Here is a 22197-nt window from a genome sequence, read left to right as displayed (position 1 = left end):
CGACACTAAATTCAAGGTTCACTGCAGAAAATGTGTAGAGTATGTTATAAAAGCACACATCCTGTGAATCCATCAGTATTAGAGAGTTGGTGACTCATTTTTTAGAATTTTTATCCTTGTGAGTGTGGGTATCCATCTGTGTCGATAAAGATGTAACAGTTATGTTAGATCATACTGAAATGCAGCTTATACAACACACATTTCTCCCAGCATCCTTGGCCTTTTGTGTCTCATTGAGATGAGGTCATTTGAGGTGTTCTTGTTGGCATACAGAAACATTTCACATCTTTTATTCAACATAAAGTCTTCTCCTTTTATGCCGTGTTACCTCATGAATGAGTTAAAATTATCCCAAGATGCTTGTTTGGTTGACAATGTGATGAGAGGAAAAGCAAAGAAAAACAGCTTCATTTGAAGTGCATTATCGCTCCACTTCTTTCCTGTTGTAATTGCAATAGAAAAGACATTTGAAATTGCTCACTAATGTAGCAGAGATCCAGTACAATTAGGAATGGGGTGCACTGCAAGAGCAATATACATGTTTGTGTGTTTTCATTCAGCAAAGTGCATATTTGGTTTTTCTATCGAAGTTCTCAAGTCAATAATTTAAAAAAAAAAAAAAAACACATCAGGCTATTCAATAAAATAGCACATTAAAAGTCCATTTGTCACTTACACAGCTTCCTCAAGGATACTTGCACGGCATCAGTTAGACGGAGCACTCACCAAATGTCTTGTAACATAAGCTGGATTTCTAAACTGCAGAGAATTTACTTCTCTGTTTTGAAAAAAATACAATCATACACTGAAGTACACGAGCACATGATTTATTTCTGCCGTGCCAAGTGTTTTCTTTACTCAGGGAAGTGCTCGCTGGATGCGACAGCTCTTCATTTCACAGCTGCAGCATCCATTCTGCACTTATAGTCCTCTCATCCCTTGTTCTTTAGTGGGTTCCTGCGGCATCTATTCTGAGATTATTCTGCCTCAACCAACACTGTTGGCAGACACATTATGTTAAACCCCTTCACTAACCAGCCACTGCACCAGGCACATTTACGAAGTGTGATGACTAATGGAAATCATGCAAATTTCATCTTCATAATCATCTTGAGCAATGCCTTAATTAAAATATCTTAAGTGGTGTAAAGTCACTTTAAAGAAGCACCCCTGCACAGCAAAACACCCCGTTTGTAATAAAAACGCAATAATCCACTAACGAAACTCTACTCTCCACCTGAGGGTGCATTGGGGGAATACCAATAGCATATCACTGCCAAATTCAGATGGCATGTCTTTGTTTTGTGGTTGAGAGCTTCTCAGATTGAGTAGCTGTCTCTACGCAGTCCCGGGCACACACAACTTTCCCAGCTCGGGCGGTGGCAGCCGGCCGGCCGGCCGGGGAGGGCTGCGATGGCACCGCCTGCATGGCATTGTGTGTGGCCTTTTGAGGCGGGCGGGGCGGCCTGCACGGTGAACCAGCCGCACGGCCCAGGAAAGGTCAGGCGTGTCAGACTGGATCAGTGTGCGTGTCCTGCGGTGTGACTCCTCGGGAGTGCGCTGTCAGTCAGGGGAGAAGTGGAGCAGGCAGGCTGACTCTCTTCGGGGGATTTCTGGAGAAGCATACCTCTAAGTGCTTTTCTCTTAAGTTGCTTTGCGGACAGCGTCGTGGTATTACCTTGTTTTCTGCATGAATTTGGCTGGTTGAGCTGGTTGTTTTCCTCTCAGGCGATTTCAGAGGCCTGTGCTGAGGAGTGCAGCGAGTATTATTTCTGATTGTTCCACGGTCATTATCTAACTCTCTCGTCTGGAGTAACTCGTGTAGATATATTCAGGGTGACACGGGGGCACAAAATGAAGAGCTGATTTTCAAAATGTACTTCATACCAAAGCATAAAACAAGGTCTTCAGATGCCTGCGTAATAAAAGGTTGTGAGTTAATATCAAAGAAAATGTTTGGATGTTGCTTTCCATTGGAGTCAGAATGAAGTTATTCAGGTTCCCACTGCTATAGTTTACCATCAGTCTCCATCATTATGCAGTCAAACAACATGTTAATTAGTTAAAAGAATCCTTTTTGATCATTTTGATGAAACAAAACATTTATGTTATACATTTACACACGTTATATAAAGCAGAGTAGACGAGCCACAGGAAGTCTTTGTCACTCATTAGAGAAACTGAGAAGAAGCATCTTGCATGTAAGTGCAAGGTCACCAAACCAGAACACAGAAACATCCATGCGTGCACATACAAAACAAAGAAGACAGCTCCTACAGTTCAGGTGAAAATATTTTCACACAATTAAAATGTGGAGGTGGGAGCTTGTCATTTTCTCCACTGTCTTCTTCAGAGCATCAACCGTTCACAGCTCCTGTATGACTGTATTTCACAGGCGGTGCACAGAAACACGAATGTTTTCTTTGGATAAACAAATAAACACAATTAATAAGAGACATCCTTGTTGCTGCATCGAATGCTGCTGTTGACAATGTCAGCATCTCTCAATATGTGTTGACGGAGGAGACAAGATTTGTCAGCAGAATTAAGAGTTTGTTTGGCTCACAGCATTTCTACATTTGGTATTTTGGTGACATTTAATGTTCAGTCTTTGAATTGGTGCTAAACTAATTTGAAGTTCGTTCATATCGTGCCGTGTCCTTTCATTATAGAAAAACAATGCATCACTTTTATTGGAACATTTGTGATGCTGGTCTTTGAGGAGTTCAAGCACAGTACACACGGTTGAATCTGTATTTGTTATCGAGATAATCTTTTCATTTTTAGTGCTTTGGAGTCTTGTTATCATCTCTGCTGATGTTTCTTTAGTGTCTGTTTGGTCCTGGCCAAGTTTTGGTTCAAATAAAGTTACCAAACCTCCTGAGGTGTCAGGTATGGAGTAAACAAAAAATAAATCTGTATTTTAGTGTTAATGAATCCAACTAAAAAAATAAAATAGTTTAATAACTGTATAAGTAAAGTTTTCAATGTACTTTTGAAAAGTATTTATATTTACCCCATTCCTGTGACTGCTTTTCTAAATGGCATGAATTAGTTCATATTAATTGCCATAATTCTGAAAACTGTGCATATGCACTCACTGATAAGAGAAATGACTCATACTTGTACAATGATGAAAGAAGGTCGCCCTCAAAATCAAATTGTCTGTGTGTTAATGTACATCTATATGCAGATTTCTTTATTCCTTTGGCAAAGCTACTTGGATTTGAAAATGTGTAACCTTGGCGCCAGTAGCTGTATCAAAAAAGACACAACTACAGCTTCCCAATATACCCCCAGATAAATATGAAAAATGACACAAATTGTGAAACACAAGAGTGTGCAGCATCTGCAGAGTGCATACTTCTAGTTTTGTAGTTAGTAATTAAAAACAAGCAAATCCTCCTTGTTTCTGTGCCCATAGCGGCTTTCAAAAACACACCCTTCCATTATGTAAAGTTAGACATGTAAAATTAGGTTTAAAGATACTAACAAAAGAGACTTTATTGCATGTACCCGAGGCTGTCAACACTGAAATAGTTATTTTTCTTCATTTGTCTCTCCCATTTTCTTGGTGGTTAAAACAAGGTCAACAGTACAATGAAATGTTTGGAGAGCAGATCAATGCAGCGATAAGAGTACGAGTCCTATAAATGATATAATATAAATTGAATAAAGAAAATAAATATTGTATAGATATATAAAATGAGAATTTATCTGTAAAAATAAGAGTTGAAATTGACAAGTGTATGCAACAATCTTGCTTATTGGATATGTAACAGTACCGGCTCAATAGCAGCAGTCAGCCTGACAAACAGGAGAGAAATGATGTGATGTAATATATTTCTATATGAGACAATATGTTTAATAAGTATAAGTGTTAAAAATATTTAGTAGCTACATACAGTAAATTTATGGTTTGTATAAAGGCCATAAACCTCCATATGGAGAAATAAGCAATATTCAGAGCAATGAAATTAATATGTCTTAAGTGTTAGCCCATTTCGTGTGTACAGCATTTTTCAATGTTTAATTTTTATCTTTTTTTCTTCCCTTTCAACTGTGGCCTCATGGTAATTTAATGCATATGCTGATGTCGCAGTTTTTATCAATTATACAATCTTCATTAGCAGATTTCTTGTTGCTTATGCATAATGAATGCTCGGTTCAGAAGGACAAAGAGAGCAACGTGAAAAGACGAGTGGAGTACAGACCCTCTTCAATGATGAAACATAGAAAGAGAGATGCGTCTATATATTATATAATGCAGTGATTATGGAAACGGATGTTAAGATCACAGTGTCGCTTTTTATGAATTGTGGAGTGTCTTTTTAAAGTTGTGTATGCTGTTGTTGTGTCAGAATAAAAAGACGACAGAGATTGGCAACTAATGTAATACGGTATAATGGGGATTTTGGTTTTGTTCTTGTCTTTGTAATTTTTTTGCTTACATATCCTGGCTGTAGAGCTATCTGTGTATTTGTGTTAAGTAAAGTAGTAAAGCTCTATACATGAGAAATGTATACAGTTACTGTCAGTCTGACTTTTGGAAGGTAAAGGAAAAAGTCCTGTGTTATTAGGTCACCAGTATTACTATTAATGATTACTCTATCTTAGAGTTTGAATAACAACCAACGAAGAGTGCGTAGCAGTGCTTTCTGAGAATTATCTGCTTGACTGGAATCATTCTTTATTCATCAGTTACTTTATGCGACTTTATTAGCAGATGAAGCTACTTAACGTAAATCTCACCCACGGACACACTGCAAAACTATTAAAGGTCCTGCCTATACGGTGCATTTGTTTTTACCACTTACCTTAAAAATAACTTCACATGCCCTTAAATTCTACAATAATCCAGCAGGAGCAGGACTAGACTGCTATTCCTTGTGTGGCTCTCCAATGACATGCCCGAATCCTTGGCTGAATAACACCCCACATCATATTTTATTCAGCATAAGTGATGCAGAGAGGGCTGCAATTACTGCGTGGTCGTTACCACTTACAGCTCTGATCAGTGAACCGTGCATGTCTCACTCCGTCTATTACCTGCGCATGACATCTACCAGTGTTGGGCATCTTCCCGAATCAGCATGTGGGAGGGAGTCATTAACAACCTGACCCACATGAACTTGAACGCGGGGAGCAGTGGTGTTTTACAATTTTTTCCCAACAATGATCTAGGTTCTTGCTTTTGTACTTACAAAAATAGCTTGTCGGTTTGACTTCATGCTACTTCTGATATTGTTTTCAATTCATCATTGAGCTGAGGGTCAATGTTCTCTCTTGATTTTGGAAACAGCAGCCGACAAAACAAATGGCAAATCTATGAAGTGATTACGTGATGTTCATGAGGGAAAGTTTGCCAAATCCACTTTTTCTCTGTGCCCTGGGCTGTGAGAAAACAGAGAATAGCATAAAATTAAAACTTTAATTAGACAGTTATACCAGCAAATGGACCAAAATGATCTTGTTGCACTTTATGGACTCTTCAGCTGTGTACTCATGTACTCATGTTCAGTGGAGAAGTGAAAGTGCAGGACCTCAATGAGACACAGTGAAGCAGCAGGGTAATGGATGCCCTCCGGACACGGATGAACCTGAGTGAGGGAAGTTGAGCAGATTTACTGTTTTGGTCGTATCTTTAGACGTAGGAGGAAAAGTGCTCATCAAAATGATGGGATGTTTATTATGTGTAGAGCTGAGACTGCCCTTGCAGGCCTCGGACTTCCAGGGTGCGGAGATTGCTTTTTATGTGTCATTAATTCCAGTCGTCATTGCTGGCAGGCCTGAGCAGTAATCCAGTTGGTTTGATAATTAAGTGTTACCTCTGCAGAGAATCCAACAGCATATGTCTAGCACTTGTTCACCGCCATGACAAATAAAATTCAAATTAGGTAAAAAGAGGAAAATGTAAATTGCCTTCTTTTTTTCTTAGAAAGAAAAATGTAATAGGTTACATTCTTTGCAGAAAGATTTTCAATTACATCCGACATAAGGATCCAGTATTCTTCTCAAAGTCATTAAACTGCAAAGCCATTTTGTTTTAATTATTCTTTTTCTTTGGTCATTTTCTTCCTGTGGTAAAATACAATTAAAAACATTTTATGACAGTATAATGTAAAACTTAAAAATATTTCAACAGTCCTTCAACAAATCATACCTTCATGAAGGTAAATATAAGTTAAGGTTAGGTTGAATTTGATGATACTGATGCTGATTATACTGATGAAGATCGAGAAGAAGGAGCAAATGTGAGGGAGTTCAGAAAACTGTTGTATTTTTTCAACAGGCAGAATGATAAGCAAACTCTTTTATATTTATGTAAAATATATTTATATGTTAATAGTGTCAAAATGGCCCCGTGTAGTGACAAATTGATGTCGGAGATTTTACCCCTCTTGTCACCCAAATCACCATTAATAGGAAACTGCTTCAAGGAAAGCTCTAAAACACGCTGCAGATAACTTGTTTGGCACCAAATGGCAGAACATTTGGCAATTAGCTGGTGAACTTAGTGGAGCAGCTGAAGAGAGACCAAAAACAAAACTAGAAGAGAGCGGATTCGAAATTCAACAGGTTCCCAGTAACACAACTACGTATAAATCAAGCCGATAACATGTAATATACTCCTCAGTCCACTAGACGTTCCCTCGTCTAGTTCCCTGGCTACTCGTGAAAAGTAATTGTCCTAATAGGCACAAAACACCACAGTTAGCTTTAGGAACAGATCATGGCTGTTAAAGTTATTTTACATAAGTAAAGTTATGTACGTCTCTTAAGTTAAATTTGTTAGTTAATGTGTGTCAATTACCCAACAAAAGAAATACGTGTTTACTTTTGCTTTATCGTGTCCTCGAGTGCTGGACGTGCAGGTGAAAGTCCTGTTTGTTTCGTTCAACCATTGTCGACCTCCTCCTGACCTGGACTTTATCACTTTTTGTACTTCGACACTGGTCGAACATACGTGTGCTTTTCACGCCTACAGACGAGGCGAAGCGTGACACAGTATCCTCCAGTGGACTGATGGGTGTATTACACACTTTAGGCTGGTACCAGGCTGAATTAATCATAATGACACTCTCCGACTGCTGCATGTATAAATAGGGTATTTTGCCATATCAGCTTAGGTGATAATATGTCAGTGTTGTGCTCAAAGCTTGTTGCACTGCCCTGAAGTGGCTGAACATAAATTGTTGCAGGTTTTAATGAATAGTGATGAGACACTACAATTGTCAGATTTATAGGATTTGTTTGGTCTTTGTATATTTTGAGAACAGCTTCAGAAAAAAATTGAGATGATGTTACAAAGTGATCTTTGCCATTGGCTATAAATCTCTTTTCTCTAACTCCCATTGGATTGCACTATGTTTATTTCACTAAATGTGTTTTACTTTGGAATACTTAAGGAGTTTTTAATCATTTTTAGAACGATTATATATATTGTTTTGCTCTGTGAGGTTTCTTCTATTGAAAATATTCTGGTTAATACATCATGCACTAAACACGGAGGTTTATCTTGTGCTCACACATTATTGTTCAGTGCATAATTGATTGAATAATTTAATGAATAACAATAGCCCTTATGGGGCATAGCAATATGACCATTTTGGAAAATCTTTATTTTGGATATTTGTCATTGTCCATTTGGCTGAACTGATCGAGATGTGGCTTAGTGTCTTCCTCTAAAAGCCACTCTAGGTAATGAAAGTGCTGTAGCTTGCCAGAGCAGACTTGCAGATTCTCTGGTGCTTCTGTCAAATACTTGCTGCTCCGGCAAATATGAATCTCCAATCGTCTGATTCAGCTCTTATACTGTGATTAAAAAGTGGCGTTTGGTCAACTTGCCAACTGGCTGGTTATGACCCTTGTGTGCATTAGGAGCTAGTTTGTGAGACTTGGTTAAATTTAGATCCTCCTGTGGTAAGAAATTGCCATGTTGTGCTACTGCAATGTAGCACAGTGCACTTTATTTTGAACTGCACTTTCACAGTTTCCTTGCTAAATGTCACTGTAATGATTCTGCAGTCTTTTCTTAATTTGATCTGTGCCGTCACATATAATAAATACCCGGCTCGAACTCTAAACTTTGTGCCACCCTGAACTGTCTGATGCAGACGTGCTGCCATGGAGCTGAACCCCTGACTCCCAGTCAGCTTTTGATTACAGTCAGATCAGCTGCTGGACTGAAGTCAAAAGAACAGAGGCAAAACACCTTCTACTGATCTGGTTAAATGCAGTGTTCAGTGTGATGAGAATGAGTCAGCCGGTGCAGAGATTCAGAGATTTTATGCTTTCATTTACCCACACGGCCTGTTTTGTGTCGGAGCTGCTCAAATGCTCCTATTATCAGCGGGCCAATTAACTTTGGTTCTGTTTTTTCCTCTAATTGAGAAAAGATCACTCTCGTTCTTTACGATAAACAGTCCATGAAAAAGCAATTGTGCAAAACTTGAAGCTTTTTGCCGTAAATTCGTTAGTGTTTGCTGATCAGGAGCAGCCTGATCAGCAGGTTCATTAATATCGCTTTAAAGACACTTTGGTTGTTGCTATTTAGCAATGCTGAAGCTTTTTGTCTTTAAAGAAATGTTTGGCTTAAGACTCGTTTAACCAGTTTAGCATAAAGTGTCACCAGTTTTTAAATGCAATCTAACAGAATGTATGAAGATGTATGCTTTGCATGGCAATTTAAGCTTACCTAGTATATTTTGCTGAATGAAGAACTGCACAGCAACAGGAAGACAGAAAAGAAAATTGCTCAGCATATAAACAAGACAGATAGGATTTGCCTAGTTTCCTTGCCTGTGTGTGTGTGTGTGCGTGCGTGCGTGTGTGTGTGTGTGTGTGTGTGTGTGTGTGTGTGTGTGTGTGTGTGTGTGTGTGTGTGTGTGTGTGTGTGTGTGTGTGTGTGTGTGTGTGTGTGTATTGTTCATACTCATGTCTCTACATGACAGATTGACATATCAAACAGTGACTTGGAAAATGTCAGCAGAGGTGCCTGGCTGTGTTATTTCTCAATTGATACCTGTAAGGCCTGACGAGAGGACGGTGCCAGGAATAACCGCCCCTGGAGTTGATTTATTATAACAACCCACAGAAAGGTCATCTGTCCTTATCTGGGCCGAGCTGGTGACGGGTAAGTTTTACTGTGGGGAGGCTAGCTAACGCTGGCTGCCTCGCGCAGCTCCCTAATATGGATTCAGAGGTTTGACTGAGCACCTGGCACACGGAAAGTGTAAATGCAGGTAGAGTCACCTTCACAGACTAATCTTCTGCTGCAAGAGTGTGCCACCTAGCAGGATAAAGGTTCTCGATGTTTTGATGTCGTAATAGTTTGGGCTGGCTGGCTGGCGATGTGGTGAAATGACGATAAAAGTGAGGCACTGCACTTCGGAAAAGCCTCGTTACAGGAGACGACAGGTTGAAGCGCACTTATAATGATTGTTGTGTTGCTCTCCATAATTTTGTGAGGACATCACCATGTAAAGCGCTCTGAGATGACATATGTTGTGATTTGGCGCAATATAGATCATTTATTTGAACTGAATTATAAAACCTCATGTACCGAAATCAGTCTCTGCGTGCAGGCATGTAATAAAATGATAATCCATGAAATATGTTCAATCACCAAATTCTTTATTGACGGTCTCTATACTGCATCGTCTCCGTCACGTAGAATCAGTCAGACTTGTGGGAGAGATCTGAACAGACTGAACAGATTGCAGCCCAGATTGCCTTTTAAATTCCCGCATTTATAAATAGTCTTGTTCCTGTTTTATTTTGCAAAATTGTTGTAGATATTTTATTTGCACAGAATGAACTATAAGCACTAATTTTCATTAATGTTTAATGCATTCTATGTTATATAATGCAAAATAATAAAAAGGAGTTTTCTACGTTCATTAAATTAAATAATAAACTCCTCAAAAATGTAGAAATTCCCATTCATCTGTGTGCCCGACTGTTTTAACAACCTCTATATTTTTTTATGAGTACAAGGACAGAAATTCCTTCTACTCAGAAAGAGCTGATGCGTTTTGTTGTGTTATGATGAGTGAACAGTAGTTTATTTCCCACTGGAAGAGGATTTCCTCCCTTAGATCAATTTCTATTCACACCCACCTACAATATTGCAGTGTAAATTGGGTCCCAGGCCGCAGTATAATAAGTATGGATTGAAAATCTGTCCTAACAACAGTACAGGACTGGAGAGTAGAGCAGCATCTTGCAACATCACGGCGTGCTGGTGTGGAACAAACAGCATTATGTCCCAGCACGTGTTGTGATACAGAACATCAACCTCATCATTGGAATCCAATGTCCCTCAATGTGAGTCAGTCCTCTCGAGGTGCCAGATGAATGGCTACAAAACAGAGCTTTAAATCCCACCCACAAATCCAGGGATCAGTTAACTTCTCATCAATCCCCATTCTGCAGCGGGGTATGGACTCTGCTTCATTCATCATTCTGGGTAAGCCTCGCCTCTCATGTTTGGACTCTAAGATGTGAATTTGTTTACTCTCTCTTCGAGTGTGGTGAGAGGAAATTGTCCTAACAGCGGTGGCATTTGCTTCCCTTGTAATACCGGGCATGTCTGTGAATTATAAGAAGTTACAGAGGGAGGAGCAGTATTAAGTGTCTCTGAGTGCCCCCTTTCAGACATGAATTATCAGTAAGTGGCTTTTTCCTCTCAGTGCCATCAAGAAGCAGATTATGCCTTTTGTGAAGTATCTCGAGATTGGCTTTATCACTGCCATATGATCGAAATTTGCATTCAATTTTCACATCCCTGCTAAAACCAGTACATTGAAAAAGACAGTGGAATCGCAGGTTTGTTTCAGACCTGGCAACGCAATGCCAGATGCCAACATGACTAATGGGCCTTACCTGGATCCTCTATCGAACCTGCACAAAAACACTTGGGGATTGATTTGACTGCTTATGCCGCTGCCATAATCTCCCCTCCAATGATATGGTTTCACAGCTATTTGTAAAACTGCTGCAGTGGCCTTTTTTTTTCATTTTTTTTTTTTATGTCAGTTGTAATTTCAGACCTGATCACATACGCTGATTACTGAGGAGCCATATGTCGAGTTGTTCTTTTGAATTCCCTTTACCTCGTCACCTCTGCATAACAAGAATGGATGGGTGTGTACATTCTCTGGGTGGTGTGGCTGTGCATGCGTGTCTGCTGGAAAACTAATTTGAATAAAGCATTTGAAGTATCCTATGTGATATGACATTATTTGATTTTCAAGGTCGTATTGCATCCATTAGTTAAGAGAAGAGCAACACTGCATGACACTAAATCTAAAGACAGGAAAACAAACATTGAAGCCAAAGAAAAACAGACATGCAATTTTCTAGCCTATCAAACTTGCACTTTGATGTCTTATAATGATTTTTGATGCCGTTTTATTCTTTTCTCTGAAATATCATCAGTCAGATTACTTTAATGCTTCATGGACCTTCAACACAACTTTCACAGATGAAATGAAATTTAAAGGAAAATGATTTGCTTAAAATATGACGCCAGCAATAATTTAACCCTTAAAGAACAGCAGGAGTAAACTGAGCGTGTACATTTTTCATTTGTGATCATTTTGAACCACGTAGATTGAACTTGTTTTTGAAAATGCATGCTCGCTTAAGAAAGAAGGTGTTAGCAAACAGTGACCACTGCAAACGTGAACACACGCGCTTGACCTGTTTGTATTTACCGTGTCTCAAAGTGAGTCCTAAAGCCATCTTCGTTCTCCTAAAGTGAGAAAGCAGCGAGCTGAGCTCTGAGCAGCTGTTCCAGCACAAGACTGTGGCCTTTCCATGTAGATGATTGATTCAGGTACAGTGAGGAGGGAGAGGAGGAATCCGGCTTGGGGCTCTTTCCGTTAATCACACTGTATTACCTCACAGGAGGCATTTATCACCAAACACTAAAGGCTTCAAGTCCATGGGGAACTCTGAAACCAATCTCATCGCTTACATGCAATCCATCCAGGTCCACAAAAAGCAGCGCTGCTGAGAGCGACCACATCCATTTTCTCTGAATGAGGGAGATGTTCTAAAGGAAAAAGTAAGGAGCAAAGAAAAAAATAAATAAAAGAAAGAAAGAAAATCAGGGATTTCAAGAGATTTTGGATTCTTCTTTTAGTTTTTTTTCTAACCGATTCGATGTCACAGCTTTGTGTGATGTTGCTGTCACAGCGTTATGTGCAAGCATCCAGTTTCACCCTTTGGCATTCAGAACAGAACAAATATAGAAGACATTAATAGATTTTATTGTTTTTGGAATTGGTGAGATGATGATACAAGATTCTGGAAAGTTGTTCAAAGGGTGATATTTAAAATTTTTGTCATGGGGATTACTTGGTAAATGTTAAACACATAAACTAACAGGAATTTCCACTTCCATGTGTTTGGCCAGGTGAGGCTCTATTGTGTTGCTGCAAAAGTTGAACCAACTGCAGCAGCAGATCTAGTGCAGACATAGTTTTTTTTTTAAATATATATATCTGAATAGCCTTGACTGAATGGAGCCCAGGAACTTCTGAGTGTCAGTCAAAGCATTGCCCTGTTTTTGGAGTACATAAAAGCTATCAGTCAATATTTGCCCTTTTCAGCAACTTTTAAAGGATCAGCAAAATGTCACAGTGTTGCTAATCCACTTAATTTGATGCTGCATCCCAGATGTGCGAGTGTAGCAAACCCTTCATCACAGGTCAGACAGAGTAGCATATTTATTTTAGTCTATAGAAAGCACAACAATCTGCATTTTCCCTCAAATCATCTGCTTGCGTTTACTGCATGCAACATTATTAGTGGCTAAATGTGAGGATGATGGAGTGGAATAACGCAGGTATATCGGTTAGGTTAGCACTTTCCTGTGAGGTCTAAACAAATGAGATGCTCATAAATCATCGTTTAACGCTGGCGTGTTCAGAGAAACCTTAATGTAGAGTTTCTGTTTGACGGTTGTTGTCAGTTAATGAAGCAAAAGAATAATTACTCACTTATTTATTAAGGTACAAATGACTAAATGAAAAGGTTCTTACAGCCCCGACCTTGTTGACCCTGTTAACCCATCTCTGTGGCAGTGTAAAGAAAGTTTCTGTTTTTCAGTTTCTGGACATATTCCAAAAAAGCAAAGAATGAATGTATTAAAATCAGCAAAAACATCAATGGCTCTTTACTGGTATCCATTTGTTTGACTGGCTCCGCCAGGGTAATCATGCATGCCCCAGTGTGCGGGGAACTCGAAAAGCCACGAAACACTTTGACTTGAACCACCACAGTGCCACTTCATATTTCCCCTGATTATTGGCCTTCAGAATCCTCATGTACACGCTGCACGAACACCCTCGAACATCTAACATTAGCCATGATAATGGTTTTCCCAGTGGGGGGCTTGTGTTTAAAGGCTGTGAAATAATGTGTCTCTGTACAGCAGGACTTTCTTTTTTTTCCTGAGTGAAAGCCACATTATACACTAAAGGCTACAATTACTGGGGACACATTAAGGCCTCAGCTGAAAGACATTTTGATACCAGAATTACTGGAATATAGTCAGCAGTATAAGAGTTTTGTATAAACCTCTGCTCCACTGTTTTCCAAGGCTTTGAGCATGACCAGGTTTAGTCTAACTCTTGGTGAAGCTTCATCTCTCATCAAACGTGTGCGATTTGGGATTTAGGCTGCTAGTTCTCCATTGCTTTCCATCCCGTCTGCATGCAATCTGTTGCTGCTGCTGCTGCACGTAGCATCACGAGCATGAAAAGCTGCGGCATGAAAAACAAGTCCGTCCACTTGGAGTCTCCCCACAAAGATGCCAGTCTTGACATTTCTGCTGAAATGCAAAGTGTGACGAAGTCTCTTGTGTGTAATAGTCAAAAGCGAAGGCACAGACTCGCACTCCTCGAGGCTTTTTGCACCGATCCTTGATAAGTTGGAGCAAACAGGCGCCTGTTTGTACGCTGTTTGATGAGCAGCTGTGCTTTGCCACGTTAAGAGGACAAGCAATGTCTAAGTGAGGGCTGCCATGCTGTTTTTAATTAACTCTCCACACTTGCAATCACAGCAACAAACTTGTCAGCTGTGTTGTGTGGTAAAAGTAGATCAAAGTCAAAAGTGTCCCAGCAGTGAGCAATCGAGGTGTTTTTATATATATATATATATATATTTTTTTTTCAAATGTGAGAACTAAAGGGAAATACGCAGTGCAGCTTTTTTAATGTCACCCAACATTTGGAGGCTTCAGCTCAGAGGAACAGTAGCAGAATGAAATTTCCCTCGCCTCTATATGAGTGGCAGGTCGTCCAGACATTTATATTCATAGCTGCAAATGGAATTGCAACAACCAAGAGGGATGTCCAGCTGTGCCAATGCTAGTTACTGATGTGCGGTGGAGGGGAGAGTGACATTTACCAGTGTGAGGATGAGAGGCTGCTGACCAGCTTGCTGCAGATGCCCCGGTACATATAGAAATGGTACAGCTGGTGCTTAAAGTGAAGCGAGGGGAGCTGTGAGGAATGGGCTACAGAGCTGAGGGAGTTATTTCACCCAGCCTCCACCTTGCCGCAGTCAAGGGAGACAAACAGGAAAATCAATACTCCCACTCAGGACAGTTCACTACAAGGGCCTCCCTCAGCACGACTGTCTGTCAGAATCAGTCCCTCAAGCAGGATAGGATGGGAACTGCTGACAAAGGTGTCAGAGCACACTGATCACACTGTTAGAGCGCGACTGAAGTCTTGTTCAGCACCAAGGACAGCTCCAGAACGACATTGACGAACTCTGGAAAAATGGTCCGAAGCTCATCTGCCCCTTTTTATTCACACTTCTGAAACACGTTCTACTAACTGGATCCAAGTGCAGCAAATAAACTCAGTATCCGTTATTGGTTGAGTAGAGTGAATAATGAAAATGCACATCTGTCTTTGTGCACGAGATAAACTCTACGCTACTAAAGGTAAAAAAAATTCCACTGGGAAAATGTAAAGCGCAGGCCATGAACCATGATGTCCCATGTTCGCGTCTGTCTGAGGGCTTTTGGTGCATGTAATCTCCAGTTTGGTAACTAACCTGTCAGGTAACTATGAAAGACACACAATGGCTATTCAACATTTTAGATCAAAAGCTGAACTGATATTAAAAAAAAAACTTGGAAGCTCAGTATCACCGGTGCATCCCGGTGGCAGATGGAGCAGCATGAGTCTGCACTCATTTTGACACACTTTTTTGATACCTTGACTCCTTTTGATACCATTATTCCAGTAAATGTGGAGCAGGTGCAAGACAGGTGCAAGACAGACCAACAGTTACGTTTATCCTCAGTATTTGTTGGTTTGTGTGTTTGTGTGTAGGAAGGGGGTCCATCAGTGAGTGCTGCCAATGGTAATGAAGCTACCACTATAAATGGGCTAGTCATTCATGATTAACTGCTGTGTCATGCCTGAAGTAATTGCCTTAATTAGCTATTGAACAGGTTTCAGGGTTAATGGGACAACAGGTTGGCAGTGAACCTGATTTACTGTTGGAAGTTAATGATTTTACTCTCATCTTCCCCTCATTCCTCGAAATGATTTGATTAACAGTATGGGAGAACCAGATCCCCTTGTTTGTTAATACAAAATCAATTTCACGGCTGGCTAAGCTATCTCTGTCAGTGTTTTTGTTGGGTGAGCAAGGTCTTCAGTCAGCCACTGGAGACAGGACAAACAGAGACAGGCCTGTAGAGGAGCGCAGACGGTAAATCTGAGTGCAGTGCAGTCGTTGTGGTTGGGAGCTGGCAGCTCTCCCACCCTGCCCGCAATTTACCTCTACTAAGCTTTTCTGTCATGACTAGCGGCCAATCCAGTGTGTTTTCCCCGAGACTGTGTCAGAGGAATAAGCCTATGCGAGTAATTGGGAAGCAGGTACCGTAAAGTCTCTCCTGTGAGGTGAGATCAATGTGTTTAGAAGTGCGTTTTGTGTGAAATGCCAGAGGGGTGAATGTGTAAAGACATTGTCCTCCAATCCTCATATGCCAAGGCCACTTAATTGGCAAAAATCTTGGGCCTTTATTGAATAGAGGTCAAAATATACTGTTAACCTCCATTTTTCTCACTGAAAACAGTTTAGAGAAACAATTTGGCTCCGCTTCGCTGTGGCATATTGTGCCTACAGCATGGCTCGGGCATTTTGGCAGAGCTCACAAGCTGCTTTCAGAGGAGTTGCACAAACACTGGAAAAATGTTACAGCGATTGATTTTTTTTTTTTTTTTGCTTACAAATACCCATGATGCAGTATGCATCATTACAGCTGTGCTTTAACAGTAGAGTAGCAAATTAATCCGCTGCGTCTCACTATTATACAGTTCACAATCAAAAGATAAAGTGCATGGAAGCACAGCTGCTTGTACAGCTGGACTGAAATGTGTACACCTTTTTTTCCTGAGTTGTTAAATTATTCTTACTAATAGTTTGTTAGCTTTTTATACACCACAGGGCGGTAACTGATGATCATTTAAATTCAAAGCTTCAGTAAAAAGTTGCAAACAAATTAGTCGATCAAAGAAAATCATTTGGATTATCTGAAGTCAGCATTTTCCTGGCAAAAATGCCCAAAATACTCTAAAAATGTGATGATTTGTTGCCCCTGTCTGACTCATATCGTAAAGAATTGAATATCTTTGGGTTTTGGACTGTTGCATTAACAAAAACAAGCAGTTGAATGACATCGTATTTGGCTTTAAGAGACATTTTTCACTATTTTTGGACAATTCACAGACCAACTGGTTTCATTAATTAATCAAGAAAACAACCAAATCAGATTTTTGTGATCAATTAATTTTTTTTCAATCCTTTTTTAAATCATAGCTTGTAAAATAGTACAAGTGTCTGCAAAATGTTATTGTAGAGCATCAATATTATCTTAGAAAATAGGTAAAATACTCTCATAGCAACTTCCCAGAGTTCAAGGTGTATTTTTTTGGTTGAAAAGACAAATATATTCAGTTTACAAAGATATAGAAAAATCCTCACATTAGAGAACCTGGAACGATTTGAGTATTTGCTAAATATTTACATAAATGATTGATATATCGACTGGAAAACCAGTGACTGTTGGTGTGGGTATGTAATCCTCGTATGTATACTTTCATGATTTTCACTCTCAGGCATTTACATTAGTGAAATTGCTTTTTCAGTTCTGAGTGTTCTAATTAGATTTTATGAAGAAAAAAGTTGCTGTGGAAAATAAAGTACATTTCCATTTGCTGATACAGCCCTGGTACCGAGATTAAAGGCATATAGCAAAGCAGTAAAAGGATGCTGAGCAGCAAAAAACAACATCGCTCCGCCCCATGGGGAATCATAAAGGTACAGCCACAGGAGAGGAAATGAAGTATGAGTGTATTCCATAGCTTTACTTGAGTTGGAAGCTGAGGTTAAATTGACCTTAGAAATAAAGTTGTCTCCATAGGAGAGATAAAGAAAGGAGGAATGTGGAGGATGAGCATCCTGACTTATGGTGTCTCAAAGGAACTCAGCCACTAAGTCAGTTCGGTGATGTGCAGTGTCACAAGAAAAGCAACAAAGATAATTTCATGCCCTCTTCAATCGTATATGTATTGGCCTGGCTCTTTATTCAGCACTCTCAAACTGTAACAACATCAGACTTTGAGCAGTATTTGCTTCTCAACAACTGAGGAAGCAGTTTGTAGAGGTGAAATGTGGCGTTATCTTTGAGACTGCGGTGAAGAGGAGGGTTTTTCCTCACGGGGAACGGATAATGCACCCCTCAGAGTTGCTCCGAAGTCCTGTGATGAGGACAGTGATGAAGTTTCATCATCTGCAGAGCAACAGTGAGACGATCAGAAAGAAGTGAGCAACAAAAACATACAGCTATGTCAGCCTCCTTTCTTCTCTCCCTCACTCTGTGTTTCTTTGTCTCGCTGTCTTTTTCTTCTCCCGGCGGCCTCATGATCAGCTTGTCAGCGCTGCCGATGCCTTTGTTCACTGAGCAAGTCGTCCTACTCAGATTGTCAATGAAACTTTGTGTCTGTGAACCAACTAAAACACTCAAAGCCACGCTCCTCTGTCAGACACAGCTGCCTTCTGATAACAGCGAGGCGGAGGGAAGGATCCTCCACAGCGACCGTCTATTCAGCTATTCAGGAGGAACTCATTGGGAAATGTTTGATGATGAGCAGGTGAATACATTTTGACCTGAACTTTAACAGAAACGGAAATGTTGATATTACATACTGATAAATCAAGTTATATCTTGTATATAGCAGGGGTTGGTTTATTGACTGGTGGTATTGTAGATATGGGCCTGCGGGTTGATGCAATTCTGAAATGCACATGTTTTATTGACCTGAGTGTAAGTGATCTCAAAGGCAGGAAACTAAACAGTGAAAGCCTGTAAAGTTTTATTTAACCATGTGAAAGAGTATAAAATGTTTTTATTTTTGTAGGTAATCACTGACTTGTGTAGAGAGTTCACTAACTGGTTATTTTGCAGATTTATTGAGTGTGCTTGTGGTTTATATTCAGGACAGAGAAGCAAATGATGGTGTTGAAGTTTTGGTTGTCCCACATCATCAATCCAGACAGTAATTGACCATCTACTCAGTTGATTTGACATTCATGGTCTCCAGAGGATGTCTCCCAATACGTCCAGTCATCCCCTGACTCCTCCTCTAGAGGCATCCTAAGGTTGGAATTTGTAAACTGGAGGGAAATCTTCCCTAAACTATTGGATTGCAATTAAATTTGGTTCAGTCATCCATCCTCCCCTCTGGATGAATTGTAATAAGTCAGTGGCTTCCTTCTCTTTTCCCGTTTCCCTGTCGTCAGGTCAGTGTTTTGATTTGTTCAATACTTAGGTTTATGACATTCGCATCACCCTCAGTTATATTTAGTGCTAATCAGTAAATATTAGCATGCTATTAAGATAAACAATGTGGAGCATAGTAAATTGTTCCAGCTAAATATCAGAGTGTTAACACTGCCACTGTGACCATGTTGGATTGGATAAAGAAAGTTTTGTATTTTTAAAGACTGCGTATTAAACAGAACAAACAACATGGTGTGGAGAGACTCGGCTTCTGCAGAGTCTGCTGGATAAAGGAGGGACATTTAAAGGCTTCCTGAAACAAACAACCAGAGCAGGCAGGTACACAGACACGCTCATCTCCTCGACGTAACACTGAAGTTAACATTTCATCTGTTCATCTAGACTTCACACCAATTTATTATCTCCATTTGTTCACTGCGAAGAATTACTGCTATTTTCCTCTTTTGTTGCAAAGTGTGAAGGTTCAGTCAGAGAGAGAATAGCTGCCAACCCCACGACCCTCCAAGATTTCCGCTTTTTTGCCTGCGGAGTAGTTTAGGTTACATATCTGGGGTGCTCTCTGAGGCTCATCCTGTAATCTGAGCTGATCAGGCTGCTACAAAATCCAAAGGAGCTGTAGGGCTGTCAGCGCTGGGCCTGGCTCCTGTCTCTGGGCAATATAATAGCAGCATGACATGAAGAGGATAAATCATGGATTTTATCAGGTTAAGATCCGGAGCCACGCTGGTGCTCTTTTGCTCTGTAGGTGATCAGGGAAGTTGAACCGCTCTGTTCTTCAGAGATAACCCGGACTGATAGCTGTAAAACGCTACAGAGCATTAGGAAACAGCAGCTATCGAATGCCGCCATGCAAGATTGAGGCCCGGCTACATTTGTCTGATAATGATGGTCAGAAACTCCCATCTCCGTAGTCGTCCTCAGTGGACACCGACTGTCTGCAACAGAGCAGGATGCAGGAGGGGGGGGGGGGATCATCTGACACCAGCATCACTCCAAACCGTGAGAGCTGTGAGAGAGAGATTGGCCTGACCCTGTCAGATCCCCCGACAGTCAGCTCCACTACACTAACAAGCATCTGAAGCGCAGCCCTCAAAACAAAGTAGGATCCATTTGCGGAAGTTGCGGGCTGCGGTGGAGCTCTCGCACGGCCGCCGAGCGTCACGGGGCACGCTTGTCTCTTTCAGTTTTTATTGTTTATCGTATGCGGGACGACGACGAATGTGTGATTTACAGGCAGATAAAAATCTAATTTGGGGCGAGAGATATGCTAGACTGAAGAGGCATGACGTGCTGGCTGTCGACTGAGCCGATGGACTAATAGAACGTCGCTGTGTCCATCTGTGGGTCCATCTGGTGTGACGGGGATGGAAAGCAGAACTAAGGGCAGCCTTCTAATTGAGGACGCAGATCCCCGAATCGAGATTATGCGCACAACATGTCCTAAACACGAGATAACACAGAAAACCGTTGAACAGATAAGCTGACAAAAATCGACAGAATCATTTCAGGGCGGTTGAAAAAAAAGAGTGTTGGTCTCTGTGAGATCAACAGAGGGAAGGTCAGCGTCTGTCCTTGTGATTATGTGGGCTTTGAATTTGTTTGTGGGTGGAAGTCTTTGGACATTTCTCTGTGTGTGTTCTCTTATCCGCATCTGTCCAGTTAAAGGTTAAATTCCTGGCTAGCTGGCTACAGCACAGAAACCCAAAGTCTCCCAACTCTATTTCTGTGGATGGTAAAATGGCAGTATTGATTGAGAAGTTGAGGAGAGGAATCTCTGTTTGTTAGATCTAACCTTTCTTATAGTGTTGCATGATGACATCGATTGAGGCTACGCACATTATATCCACAAAGCACATGTTTCTTTTTTTTCCCCTCCTTTGGTATTGATCTTGTCTCATTTCAAGGCAAAGTAGTGAAATAATCCAGTATGAAGATTTTTATCAGTGAGACATTTCATGGATCAATAGAAAACAGCTTATAATATTATATTTCATTTTTAACCAGACGTTTCACAATACCCTTTTTTTCTTTTATATTCATTAGGTGACATTGCCGTGCAAAGGAGAACCTTTTTGGTTTTTTTGCTTCAGTTGATAACAACAAAAAGTGCCAATTAGAGGAGCCCCTGTGAGTCCTCGGGAAAGGTCATTTGTGACAGTCTCACATTTTCGCTGAATGTCCTTCACAAAGTGTGAAGCGCAAGCAGGAGAACAAATTTTCTCACAGCAAGACCACAAAATAATGAAATTTTAGCTTCGTCTAAAGTCACGAACTGATGGTTATCAGTGTCAGCCAACCTGCGCTGATAACAGCATGAGCTGTAAAGCAGCAGATTGTATTGTGTTAGATTTGTGTAAACTTGCACAAAATTAAGAGTGGAATTGAGGTTTGCTGCATTTCTAATATAGGCACAACAAGATGACAAGACAGCAGGTGCACGAGGAGCAGGTGTTTGTAATGGTACATTAAAACTCTGCAATATGACTTTGTATGTTATATTTCCTGCAATTTTCAGAGAAAATGAAATAGCCTTACTGAGTTATAGTTATATAGACACACATGCAATTTCTTACTAATAGTAAATGGAAATTGCAGTACAGAAATGTCAAACTTATATCTGAGGTTGTTTAGTGCAAAAACACCGTTATAGTACTGCTGCTACGACCTGCTAAGATTTATTGAAAAAAACAAATTTATTAGCCTAAAGTATTTTTAAATTTTTTTTATTCTCCCATATTGAAAGCATTGCCACCTTTAACACGTGGTGTATTGGTTGGGATGGATTTTATAACATTGCTATGCAGTGAAAACCCTTTATTATATATCAGGTGGAGGAATTAGTGTTTCTCTTTATTGATGGATAAAGTTTTCCAAAAGTCTTGAACCTGCAGTGAGGAACTTTTGTGGACTCCCTCTGTAAACATGTAAGACCGGCTTAGCCTTTCCCAAACATTGTACAAATACCAGCATCTCCAAGAGCAATAAAGTGACATGTGTCTGTCCATTTTCTTTTTTCAGCACTCTCCAACGAGGAAAAGCGACACCAATGACTCTCCGGGTTCGTGTTCGCTGTCAATCCCTTTTTTTTCTCTTGACCTTAATCCTTTTTTTGAACTGCAGAGAGTATTTTTTTTTAATTCAGGAGCGTCCACTCCAGAAACTTTTCTTGGATGCTTGATCATTTGTTTCCACTAACTTCAGCTTCTGCAGCCAACTCCTCTCTGCGGTCACAACTGTTGCTTCCTCTCCCCAATTCAGCTACGGCAGAACAATCATAGCAATCGTAGCAGCTATGGCTAAACATATTTTCATCAATGCCGGCATGGGAATGTCTCACCAGACACCAGATTTAAAAAACC

The 22197-nt window shown here is 40.3% G+C and overlaps 1 protein-coding gene across 1 annotated transcript in view; it reads left to right on the top strand.

Annotated features, from left to right (window-relative positions):
* hs6st3b (heparan sulfate 6-O-sulfotransferase 3b) overlaps positions 1-22197 on the top strand; it is a 57762-nt gene that overhangs the window by 2297 nt on the left and 33268 nt on the right. The gene's annotated exons all lie outside the window — the stretch shown is intronic.

This window comes from Brachyistius frenatus, unplaced genomic scaffold (assembly GCF_029030835.1).
Source record: "Brachyistius frenatus isolate BFR_SWC_R1_liver_20210118 unplaced genomic scaffold, ASM2903083v1 Contig_42, whole genome shotgun sequence".
NCBI classification, from domain to species: Eukaryota; Metazoa; Chordata; class Actinopteri; family Embiotocidae; genus Brachyistius; species Brachyistius frenatus.
Note: the sequence above shows the minus strand (reverse complement) of the source record. Positions and strands in the feature narration are given on the sequence as shown.